At 42.6% G+C, this 11,319-nt stretch overlaps 1 long non-coding RNA gene across 1 annotated transcript in view; it reads left to right on the top strand.

Annotated features, from left to right (window-relative positions):
* Nucleotides 1-1,098: 1,098 nt before the first annotated feature.
* The window catches only part of LOC127007457 (uncharacterized), a 196,161-nt gene continuing 185,940 nt past the window's right edge, over nt 1,099-11,319 (top strand). Inside the window, exon 1 of the long non-coding RNA XR_007760260.1 lies at nt 1,099-1,240. This is a non-coding gene — a long non-coding RNA (uncharacterized LOC127007457). The remainder of the gene's footprint in view (nt 1,241-11,319) is intronic.

An 11,319-nucleotide genomic window follows, 5' to 3' on the forward strand; every position in this document is an offset into this window, starting at 1 on the left:
AGGAGAGATGGAACAAGGGAGAGAGGAACTTCCTAATGTTGGAGGGACGAACGTATGTACGCCTAACATGATGTTGACACTAGCAGAAAACAATAGCAGCAATTGTAACAGCAATAACAAAAACAGTGACAACAACAACAACAAAAGCATGACTAATACTGACCTTTTGACATATAGCTTTTAGCTGAATAATCAATTACTTGTCACTGCTCCTCCTTCATATATTTTGAAAAAAAATTATTACGGGGGTAAATATATCAGTTAATTTTCAAGTATATACTCTTCAAAAATCATAGTTTTTTTCATGTGAATTTATGTCGTTAAGCCAATAGCTTATATATATTTATTCTTTGAAGTCTCATTGACTCATTTCCCTAAATCATCGTATTTTTTATCCCTTTCCTCTGATTAATTTCAAGGTTTCTCTGTTCGTGTCTTCATTTATTAATTAGTATCCCCTTTCGTCCAATGGTCCGCAGCTTCCATTTGTGTATTGTTATTAATTCATTAACGGATACACTTGGGTCATAATTTAAACAGGTGAACATGTTTATAATTATTTATTATGCCTATTATGACTGTATCGCTTATCTCTCCCTTGAATGGCTAACAATGGTCTTAATTATTGTATTAATAAGCTCTTTAGTATCGCTGAAGCTTTTTTAATAAATACTTCAATATGAATATTTGTCATTTCCTATTATTATTTTCATCGTTATTTTTCGCTTTCTCCCCGCATATAAATGAGTGCGACCCCTTGGTGTTGTAAGAGTGATGCTGCATTGCACTTTTCCCTGCGTCCCACTCTTCAAGTTTTCTGTTTCCTGTTTATTCATCCGGCTTATACGAATACACACGAGGCAGTCACTTTCTCTTCGGCGACACTCACTCTCCATATTCATGACCCTACCTCCACATTTTTATCAGCTGGTGTAGCCCTCCCTTTTAGCGGTACGAGAAATCCATATGTATGTACCTGCCTATACAATCATCAACATAATCCCCTCTGCCTTTTAGCGGTGGGCAAACATCCATATTCATCTTCCCATTTATTCATTTATCAACCAACGCTCCTCTCCCTTTCAGAGGCGCGAGAGAGGCCTGTATACGGCGAACTCACAAAGGGAAGTGTATGATGCCTGAGTTTTACCTGCCTCTTCCTGCTGCTCCAACCTGCTTGTCCCCGCGGCCCTGGGAGATTAATGCGCCTGGTTGTTGACACCTGTTACGTCGCTTCCAGGTGTGTTCTCGGTCTTCCTGTCTGTCTTTCTCTTTGTGTGTTTGTATGTGGATTTTAGTGTCTGTTTGTCTAATCTCTCTCTCTCTCTCTCTCTCTCTCTCTCTCTCTCTCTCTCTCTCTCTCTCTCTCTCTCTCTCTCTCTCTCTCTCTCTCTCTCTCTCTCTCTCTCTCTCTCTCTCTCTCTCTCTCTCTCTCTCTTTTGGCATTGGCATTGAGTTAGAAGGAAAGAGATGAGAATGATGAGAGTGAGAGAGAGAGAGAGGGAGAAGAATAGGTTTAATCTTTCCGGCTAGGGATGGGAGCCTGACCTCAGTCTTGGGATGAGAGAGAGAGAGAGAGAGAGAGAGAGAGAGAGAGAGAGAGAGAGAGAGAGTATAAAAATGTATGTTCCTGCAGATATACACATTGATAAAGCGAAAAAGAAGAAAACAGAAGGGTGAAGCCAGGGAAAGAAATGGACGAGCAGTTATCGGGGACACAAGAGATGGGTCACCCGCTTCGGTAATTTGGAATGCATGCAGCAAGAATAGAGTCGAGAGAGAGAGAGAGAGAGAGAGAGAGAGAGAGAGAGAGAGAGAGAGAGAGAGAGAGAGAGAGAGAGAGAGAGAGAGAGAGAGAGAGAGAGAGAGAGGGAGAGGGAGAGAAATAATGAAGGGAGGGAGGTGGACAGCAAACGGATAGGAAGGAAAAAAAGAATAATAGAGTAACTTGAAGATGTGTACGAATGCGTCTCCTGGTAATGGGCCGTAAATGTATAAACGAACACACACACACACACACTTCTAAACCATTTATTGTATTTCCTGCATTAGTTCACTCCTCATCCCTCTTTTCTCACCTACACCCCCTTCCTCTCCCCCCCTCCCCCTCCCCCGTCAAGTGTACCTGTAATTAACGTAATGCAACACCTGAGAGGAACTATTGTGAAAGCATTCTGAAGGGTCATCCATTATTTTTCTTTTGGTCTGATTTTTTTTTTTGTTTTTTTTTGTTTTGTGACGAATATATACACACAGTCTTTCTGCTTCTTCTTCTTTTCTTCCTGTATCTCGTTTTTCTTTTCACGCCATCCATTATAATATTTTTCCCTCCTGTTAGCCAAGTATTATTGTAAGCATGGATTTATTTGTGTTTGCATGAGTGGCGGCATATCTCTCTCTCTCTCTCTCTCTCTCTCTCTCTCTCTCTCTCTCTCTCTCTCTCTCTCTCTCTCTCTTTAATATGACAGACAGTGCTATTTCGTGCATGGTAAACAAGAGACAAAGGAAATTTCCCCGTCAAGGCAAGACCCGGCGCATGGATAGGAGTGTCTGCAGCATCCGGGAAGTTTATAATTCGCCTGGAAAAGGAATCGTGTCCGTGTGCGTGTGGTGTGTGGAAGTGACTCCTCTCAAAGGCATCTAATAGGGGGGAGTATAGTCAGCACGCATTCTTTTTATTTCTCACTCTTATTTTTACCCTTGAGCTGCTTCCTTTCCTGTTAGAACAATAAATAAGGGTTGTTAATTCTCTCAAAGGAATATATACACTCTTTTATAGGGGTAATAATACATAAGCGGCCGTTTTTTCTCACTTTTATTTGCCCTTGTGCTGCTTCCTTCACGGTAAAAAGAAAGATAGATCATGGTAGTGTATTCATGGCGGAGTGTGTATGAAGCTACATGGTCGTTGTATAAATATTTGACAGGTACAGTAATTGCATGTAAATTGTGCTCCGTCGTTTTTCTGGTGGTCATCGCGTTGAGTGCTGTGAATCACGCAATCTGGAACAAAAATATAACACAAAGTAGCTATAAGCGTAAATAAATGAAGCGAGTGCAGCTTTTTAAATATCATTCAAGCAGAGCATATGTTGTGTTCATTTCCCTTGACAGTGTTTGAACATATGTAGATCTTTTTAGAGTTAACTAGAATAGAGACGATTTAGCTGTATGTAGTCGAAAATTTATATTATAGCGTAGAAACTTTGAGATGGAAATAGTGAGAGGAAAGAGTTTGCATGAGAAAGGGAAGGAGAGGAAGACGGTAGGATAGGAGGAAGGGAAAGGGAGAGGGGAAGGTATTGGAAGGTTGAGAGGGAGAAGGGAGAGTTAAGAGGAAGGGAGAAGGAGGGAGAGGAAAAGGATAGGATAAAAGGATGGGATTGGGAGAGGGGAAGGTAGTGGAAGGGAGAGAGAGAGGGGAAAAAGGGGGAAGAGGGAGGTAGAGAGGGACAGGAGAGAGAGAGAGAGAGAGAGAGAGAGAGAGAGAGAGAGAGAGAGAGAGAGAGAGAGAGAGAGAGAGAGAGAGAGAGAGAGAGAGAGAGAGAGAGAGAGAGAGAGAGAGAGAGAGAGAGAGAGAGAGAGAGAGAGAGAGAGAGTTGGATATAGTTTTAAATCACATACCGGCACTAGGCAGATATGATTATAGAAAGCAAGGCAGAAAACAGAACCTAAGACAAAAGGCGGGAGCAGCGACAAGATCTGATATATGTAGAGAAAAGGAAAAATAGGGTGAACTCTGCCAGAACTCCTTTAAATGAAATCCTAATAAGAAACTGTGTCTGCGCACCAACCTGTTACAAGAATCCGAGGGCTGGGCAGCATGAACACGAAGCCGGGAGTCGGAGAGCAAAAATTAATATCGTTTCGAAGAGGGTTCCTCGGGGCGTGATGGAAACAAAGCTGTAATATACGGCCCTCGCGGCAGATGTAAAGAGCCGGTGCTGGAAAGTCGCGTGGCAGGGCAGAATGAGAAACTTGGCGCGGGTGACGTGTTTAGGGGCGAGGAACTAGGGTGAAATGATTAAGTAATGATGTATAGCCGAAAAAGTTCAAGGGGTGAGTGAAGAAGAGCAAGGCAGATAATTAAACATGAATGACTCGGAGAATGAAGAAGAGAATTCCCACTGGAAAAATTCATGATAATGCATGGGCGAGATGGTAAATGATACATAAATTATTGGTGTAAGAATGACCACCTTTACGGCTGAAATGAATTACGTGCGAGTGCAAAGTTAGTCGAAGAAAAACATAACGGATGAAGCCTCGAGGTGTGATAAACTGGTGACGAGGAAAATATGTGTTAGCGTGAATAGAAGACACACTATATAACTGCCCCGCATGGAAACTAGGCGTTGAAGAAGAGTCCCATTGATCGAGTATGAAGAATGACGGGCTGAAGATCTCCAAAAAGAGTTAATAGATGACGCCGTGAATAATAGACTGGTATGGAAGGTGTCGGCACGAAAAATGAAGATGAAAGACATCCATAAGTAAGCTGGAGAAGGTAGTAATCTCGAGATCAAGCCGACAAAGAGTACGAAGGAGAGAAAGAGGAGGTGGAGGAGGAAGAGGATGAGAAGGAAGGCGTAAAAAACAAAGTGGAGAGCGTTCTTAACGGAGGCGACTGACACCGATATCTTGTCGTTCCTGGAAATGGAGAAACCGTCGAAGAAGTATAAGATGATGAAGAAAATGAAGATAGGAAAAGAAGAAAAGGCGGAGGAGGAGGAGGAAGAATAAAACGCGGAGGAGGAGGAGCAGGAGAAGGAAGACGAAAAAAAGACAAATGTAAAAGAAATTGAAAAAAAAAACATAAGAAAAAGAAGAGAAAGAATGTGAAAGATGGAAAGATGACGACGAGGAGGAGGAATAGGAGATAGAAGAGGAGTTGGGTGAGCAGAAGTAAAAAATAAAAAAAATAAAAATACTGACAAAAGAACCCCCAAAAAATGAAGGGCAGAAAAATAATAGATCAACAGCCAGAAACTAAAAGGTCAAGATATACAAAGATAATGCGAAACACAATAAATCTGTTCTTTCTGTCTCTCTTCGGACGTGACCTTTACCGGAATCTCTCCTAACCAAGAAAACCAACCACAAATGCTACTAATGAAGCAACCAAAAAGACTGGGAGGCAGGAGGGTGAAAATTGAAAGAAGTTGAATTATAGCTCTTGAAATAGAAACGTGTAAGATTGGTCTCTCTCTCTCTCTCTCTCTCTCTCTCTCTCTCTCTCTCTCTCTCTCTCTCTCTCCCTCCCTCCCAACACTAGCTCCTGCAAGGGCTTCTGTTTATGAGAGATGTGACAAGGTTGTAAGAAAGAGAGGAGGACGAGGGCTGCAGAAAAAAAGGGGAAAAGGAGGAGAGAGGAACACGGAGGAAGAAGAGCGGATATTAAAATGAAAGGCAGGAGGGAAAATAATTAATTAATGGAACAGAAAAACACGTTCATCTCACACACACACACACACACACACACACACACACACACACACACACACACACACACACACACACACACACACACACACAGGAGGAACAGCAAAAGATGCACGTCTTAGTCCACTCACCTCAACTTAAGAAAAAAATATAACGATGCTCTATACATGCTGGCGAGGTAAGTGGGACAGTAGGGCAAGCCGTCTTCTCTCTCTCTCTCTCTCTCTCTCTCTCTCTCTGGGTATTGCGTATTGTATGTGTGTGTGTGTGTGTGTGTGTGTGTGTGTGTGAACCTTCTTGTTGCTCCGTCATCGTCCTCTCTCACTGTTGGTTTTCATTTCGAGGATCTAGACAGACACAGACAGACAGATAGACAGACACAGACAGACAGACAGACAGACAGACAGACACAAACAGACACACACAACAAGACAATAATAAATAGATCGAGAAACAGACAGACAGACAGGTCAACATACATACAAGCAAACAGACAGACACAGACAGGAAGGCAAATGGAATGGCGAAAGGGAATTATTCTTTGTAGTATTGATATTTTACGTCACAGCTCCATTACAACTACTATATATTTTTTTTACGAGCAGAGCAAAACATTTTCAACATAAATGATAAAAATAAAACCTGCAAATGCCGTTCCAATTAAAAAAATATAGAGAAAAAACAGTATTTGCTTAACAACCGGTGGAGGGTGATGGAAGCCGCTGCGAGTGTGTGGGAAAGAACGTTCGCTTGAGGCTTGGGGAAGAATCTGTGGGTCATGCTCTTAAACCTATCGTCGCCCAGCACATATATTTAACAAAGGCTTTCGTAGGATTTATGGGCATTTCCATAGGTAGTTTTATGACCTTGGTGGTAGTTTGACCCTTCTTCTGGACCATGAACCTAAGGAAACACTCATGAGGACCCGATTGATCTCCTCTTTGGCCTTTGGAAGTAGTTGATGTGAGAGCCGGAAGCGTCTGGAAATACTGACCTGTGTTGTTGTTGTTTTCATCACGGTGGAAGAGACAAGAGGCGAGACGTTAGTTTTCTACAGACGAGGAGCAGCGGGGGCGGTGGTGGTAGGGGTGGTGGTGATGGTGATGGTGGTGGTGGTGGTAGGGGTGGTGGTGATGGTGATGGTGGTGGAGGTGGTGGTGTAAGACATGGTTTATATCCACTCCTCTACTGTTGTCTATTTTCTCATTTCTGCGTAGTAGTAGTAGTAGTAGTAGTAGTAGTAGTAGTAGTAGTAGTAGGGGAGAAAAAAGAAAGATTAAATAATGTTAACGCCACCAACACCGTTTCCTCTCATAAATAACAAAATATATCAAGTTACGGCTGATAAACATTCCTTTTATACTATTTACTGTTTTCCTGTATGTCCTTTCTACACCCCTATACACCCCTTCACTATCCTTCCCTCCACATCCCATCCCTTCCCTTTCTTCCTCTGCCCCTTCCTCTGTGTCCTGCCAGCAGCTGCATAATGTTTCAGGGAGGAAGTTGAAAAATATAGGGGGAAGGGTCGACACTCGTTACAGACCTATACATACATTTCCAATTCTTTCTTCCTTCTATTTCTATTATTCTTGTGTTATTTGCTGCTCAACTTCTCTCACTTCTGTACATCCTTTCCTCCTTCCTAGCTTTGTTCTTTCCTTCCTTCCTTTTTTTTTCATTCTTTTATTTTCCCCATTTTTTACATCATTTTCTCATCCCCAAAGGCCTTGCATAATCACTTGTTTCTACCGTTTTTATTTTCTCTTTCCTCTTTTCTATTGTTTATATTATTTACCCCCTATTTATTTCAGTCCCTACTCAGTATTCATAACACTAACACTCATACCTGTACTCACCTTTTCCTATAACCTTTTCCCTTTCTTCTCCTCTCTCTCATATTGCCCTCTCTACCCCCGTCTCCTCCTTCTTCCTGTTCCTCTTTTCCCAATCCTTTGCATCACGTTTAGCTCTTAAGTCTGTCTGAGGGTTCTACTTTCCTTGCCTTCTCTCATATATTTACTTAGAGTGGTGTTCGCCTCGCTCGTGTAGAGGAAAACCAAGACGAATGGGAAATTAAAATGAGGGATGGAGAAAAGGAGAATTAAGGTATGAAAGGAAGGAGAGAAAGAGGGGAAGAGTGACTGGGAAAGAGAATGAAGGGAAGCTCAGAGAAAAGAAGAATAATGTAGGGAGGAGAGGAAGAGAGAAAGACTGACTGGGAAGGAGAACAGAATGGAGGGAAATTTAAATAAAAAGAGAATAACGTAGGGAGGAGAGGAAGAGAGAAAGAGGGAAAGAGTGATAAAGAGAATGGAGAGAAGAATGGAGAAATGGAGAATCTACGTAGGAAAGGGAGGAGGGATAGAGAGAAAGAACGACTTGGAAGGAGAATGATGATAAATTTAGAGAAAAGAAGAATTTACGTAGGAAAGGGAGGAGAGAAAAGCATAAAGAATGACTGAGAAAGAGAATGGAGGGAAGAATAGAGAAACGGAGAATCTACGTAGGAAAGGGATGAGGGAAAAGATTGAAATAGTGACTGAGAAAGAGAATGGAGGGAGGAATAGAAAAATGAAGAATCTACATAGGAAAGGGAGGAGAGAAAGAGGGAAAGATTGAGTGAGAGGGAATGGAGGGACGTTTAAAGGGAAGGGATGGAAAGAGGAAGGAGAGAGAGAGAGAGAGAGAGAGAGAGAGAGAGAGAGAGAGAGAGAGAGAGAGAGAGAGAGAGAGAGAGAGAGAGAGAGAGAGAATAACTAATTATCGTATAAACTACCGAAGGGATATATTCAGCACTCTTCTTTATTAATTAGATCGCACACACACACACACACAAAAAAATACATTGATAAAACATACGTGAATATAATGACTGATTGATAAAAATACGGGATAAATTACTGCTTCATTTTTCCGCCATTTTCTATGTTATTTTCCTTTGTTTTCCAACGAGTCAATCAATGATGCGTGTATTTAGTGAAGGGATGAGGGCGTAAAATGATGAAAAGGGAACCATTGGAGAGGGAATGAGGGGATGAAGAGGGACTGTAGACGGTGAAAGAGGAGGAAAGAGAGAGAGAGAGAGAGAGAGAGAGAGAGAGAGAGAGAGAGAGAGAGAGAGAGTTAGAAATATAAATCGACACAGTTATCTGCTTTATTTTTTTTATTATATATTCACAAATCATTTTTCATATCTTGATTTTTTTACTTCGTCACTTTTTTTTCTTTTACTTGCTGTCGTGCGTCATTCTCTCTCTCTCTCTCTCTCTCTCTCTCTCTCTCTCTCTCTCTCTCTCTCTCTCTCTCTCTCTCTCTCTCTCTCTCTCTCTCTCTCTCTCTCTCTCTCTCCTATTATTTCGTCTCTTCCCTCATTCTCCTTACATATTTCCACCTATTCTACTTTTTTTTCTCATTTCGCTTCTTTCTCATTGCCCAACACCCCTCCTACCTACTTTGATTTTCTTTTCTTTATTAACATCCATACCTTCTATTTTAATTTTCGTCACTTCTCTGTTCTCTTTTATTTCCCTTTCGTCTTCTTTTCCTTTCACCTCACTCCCCTTATTTCCGTTTTGTTTTCCTGATTCTAAATACATTCTCTTCTCCAATTGCTTTCCTCTCACGCCTTTCCCTCCCACTCCTTTTTCTCTCCCCTTCCTTGCACACTATACTATTTTTCCTCTTCTGTTCCCTTCGTCGTCTCTTACTCCACCTATTCCCGTTATGTTTTCCTGACTCCCACCACATTCTCGTCTCCTCCAATTGCTTTCCTCTCACGCCCTTTCCTCTCACTCCTCTTCCTCTCCCCTTCCTTGCACGCGTTCCTCATCCTCCCTCAATTTGTCTGGCCTCACTCCTCCCACTCTTCCATTTCCGAGTCCTCCTTCCCGCCCACTCTCCCTCCGATTTGATTTCTCTCTCCCAAACGCTTTATTCGCCTCCACCTTTTGCCTCTCATCCTCACTACTCCCCCTTTTTCTTCCACCTTTCTCCTTCCTTGTTTATCGGTTTCTTGTTCTTTCCTTACTCATCTTCTGTGCCTCGTTTTCATGCTCGTCCTTCCTCCTTTGCCTGATTTCGGTCTTCTCTTTTCCCATCTTCCCCCCGTCTGCCTTTGTTCTTCCCTCCGCACTCTCATCTCCTCCTCCTCTTCCCCCTCCCATCCCCCACCTTCCAGCTCCCCTTCCTTCCATTCTTACACTCACCGCAAGCCAATATGCTGAAGGTGGAAAAGCGAGAGAAAAACTGATGAAGAAAACGCATAAAATTTAAAAACGGTAGAAAAATGGGGAAAAATAATTTGAATCTCATACAAAAAGTTGCCTGCTGTAGTGTTAATGGTGAATTATATAGCCCTCCCTCCTCCCTCCCTCCCTACCTACTTACCTACCTACCTATCCCTCCCCTCCTCTACATCCCCTCGATTTGGTGTTTCACATGCATGGTCCGTCCGGCCATTAATTAGCCCGTAATGAAAGAGATAAGGAATGTATTATTCGTTAATTAGTAATTGAAGCCGGTGATCAGGTCTGGGCGGGCGCGCCTCTTTGTGCCCTGCTGATGAGATGGAAAATGAATGCGTCGCGCCGCCGCCCGGACGCCGCGCGCTGATTAACCGTGAAAGGCCAAGCGTGCCCAGCATTTTGATATACCGGTGGGCAGGTGCGTCTTGGGGGGTAGGGGAGGGGAGGACGAGGTGGGGAAAATGGGATGGTGGTGGTGTTGATGGTGAAGATAGCGGTGATGAGCATCGTTATTTTTATCAAACGGGTTCTGTTCCAATCGTGTGTGTGTGTGTGTGTGTGTGTGTGTGTGTGTGTGTTTGGACCCTTCAGCTTATCGTGTCAGCCAGCGTTGCCTGTTCGAATCTCCTGATCCAGGCCTAGGCTCCGGTATGAGGCAACAGTAATAGTAATCAGTAATTGGTGCAGTGTTGGTGTGGCCGTCAGGAATGGGAGGCAAAAGATAAGTTCTCATACCTTGCTTTTTCTTTATTTTCATTCTCATTTCAATTTCTACTATTTTGATAACTCTTCCCTCGTCCATCCTATTTCATAATGCGTGAGGTGTTCCAGGGTGCCTTGATTGTGTACTTGTGAGCTGCTAAGGGGAGATAAAGGGGTATTTAATCTCTTTCACCATCCTCTCTCCCTCCCTTGCTTTGTCTCTTTGTATCAATTGTCCTTTTCGTTTTCGGGAAATGCGTCAAGGTTTCTAAGATTTATAAGAACGTTCGAGTCCCTTCCTTCTACAACTTAGCTGAATATGTATAGCCCGTGTGATTGTTGCCGGTAATGCTCTGTGATCGAAAGTGCCTCGCCTTAAAAGTACTGAAGTAACTGCGGCTGCTCTCCTGATGTGCAGAATCAAGTTAATGCCGCATGTGTGTATTTCAGACCGATAGTTTGGACCGTCCTTATTCCCCTGTTTTTCTTTCCAGCCCTTTAATGCGACCAATAACGTTGCCAACATTTTTTGCTTTAGGAAACTTTTCAATCCTTTCCCGGGATATAAAAAAACAAAATAAAACCTTTACTGCGGTATAAAAACGTTTTCAATCCTTAATGTGACATAAAACATTTTTAATCCTCTGTTGAAGCAGGAAACCATTTGCAATCCCTTACAGTTTTATATAAGCTTTTTTTTTTTATCTTTTAATGAAATATAAAACGAAAACTTTCAGCGGTGTCCACGTGCGCATCGACGATAACATAATTCTTTGAACGTGGCTACCGCGCTGTAAAGAGTTTGACCGTTTTGAAGGATGAGCGAGGCGGGCTTAGTGATGAAGGAGCGGCTCACGTTGGCATTGTCCTGAGCTGAGGCGATGAGGACGAGGACGGGGACGAAAGGAAGAGGACAAAGAGGACAAGT

This window comes from Eriocheir sinensis, chromosome 35 (assembly GCF_024679095.1).
Source record: "Eriocheir sinensis breed Jianghai 21 chromosome 35, ASM2467909v1, whole genome shotgun sequence".
In the NCBI taxonomy this organism is placed as follows: domain Eukaryota; kingdom Metazoa; phylum Arthropoda; class Malacostraca; order Decapoda; family Varunidae; genus Eriocheir; species Eriocheir sinensis.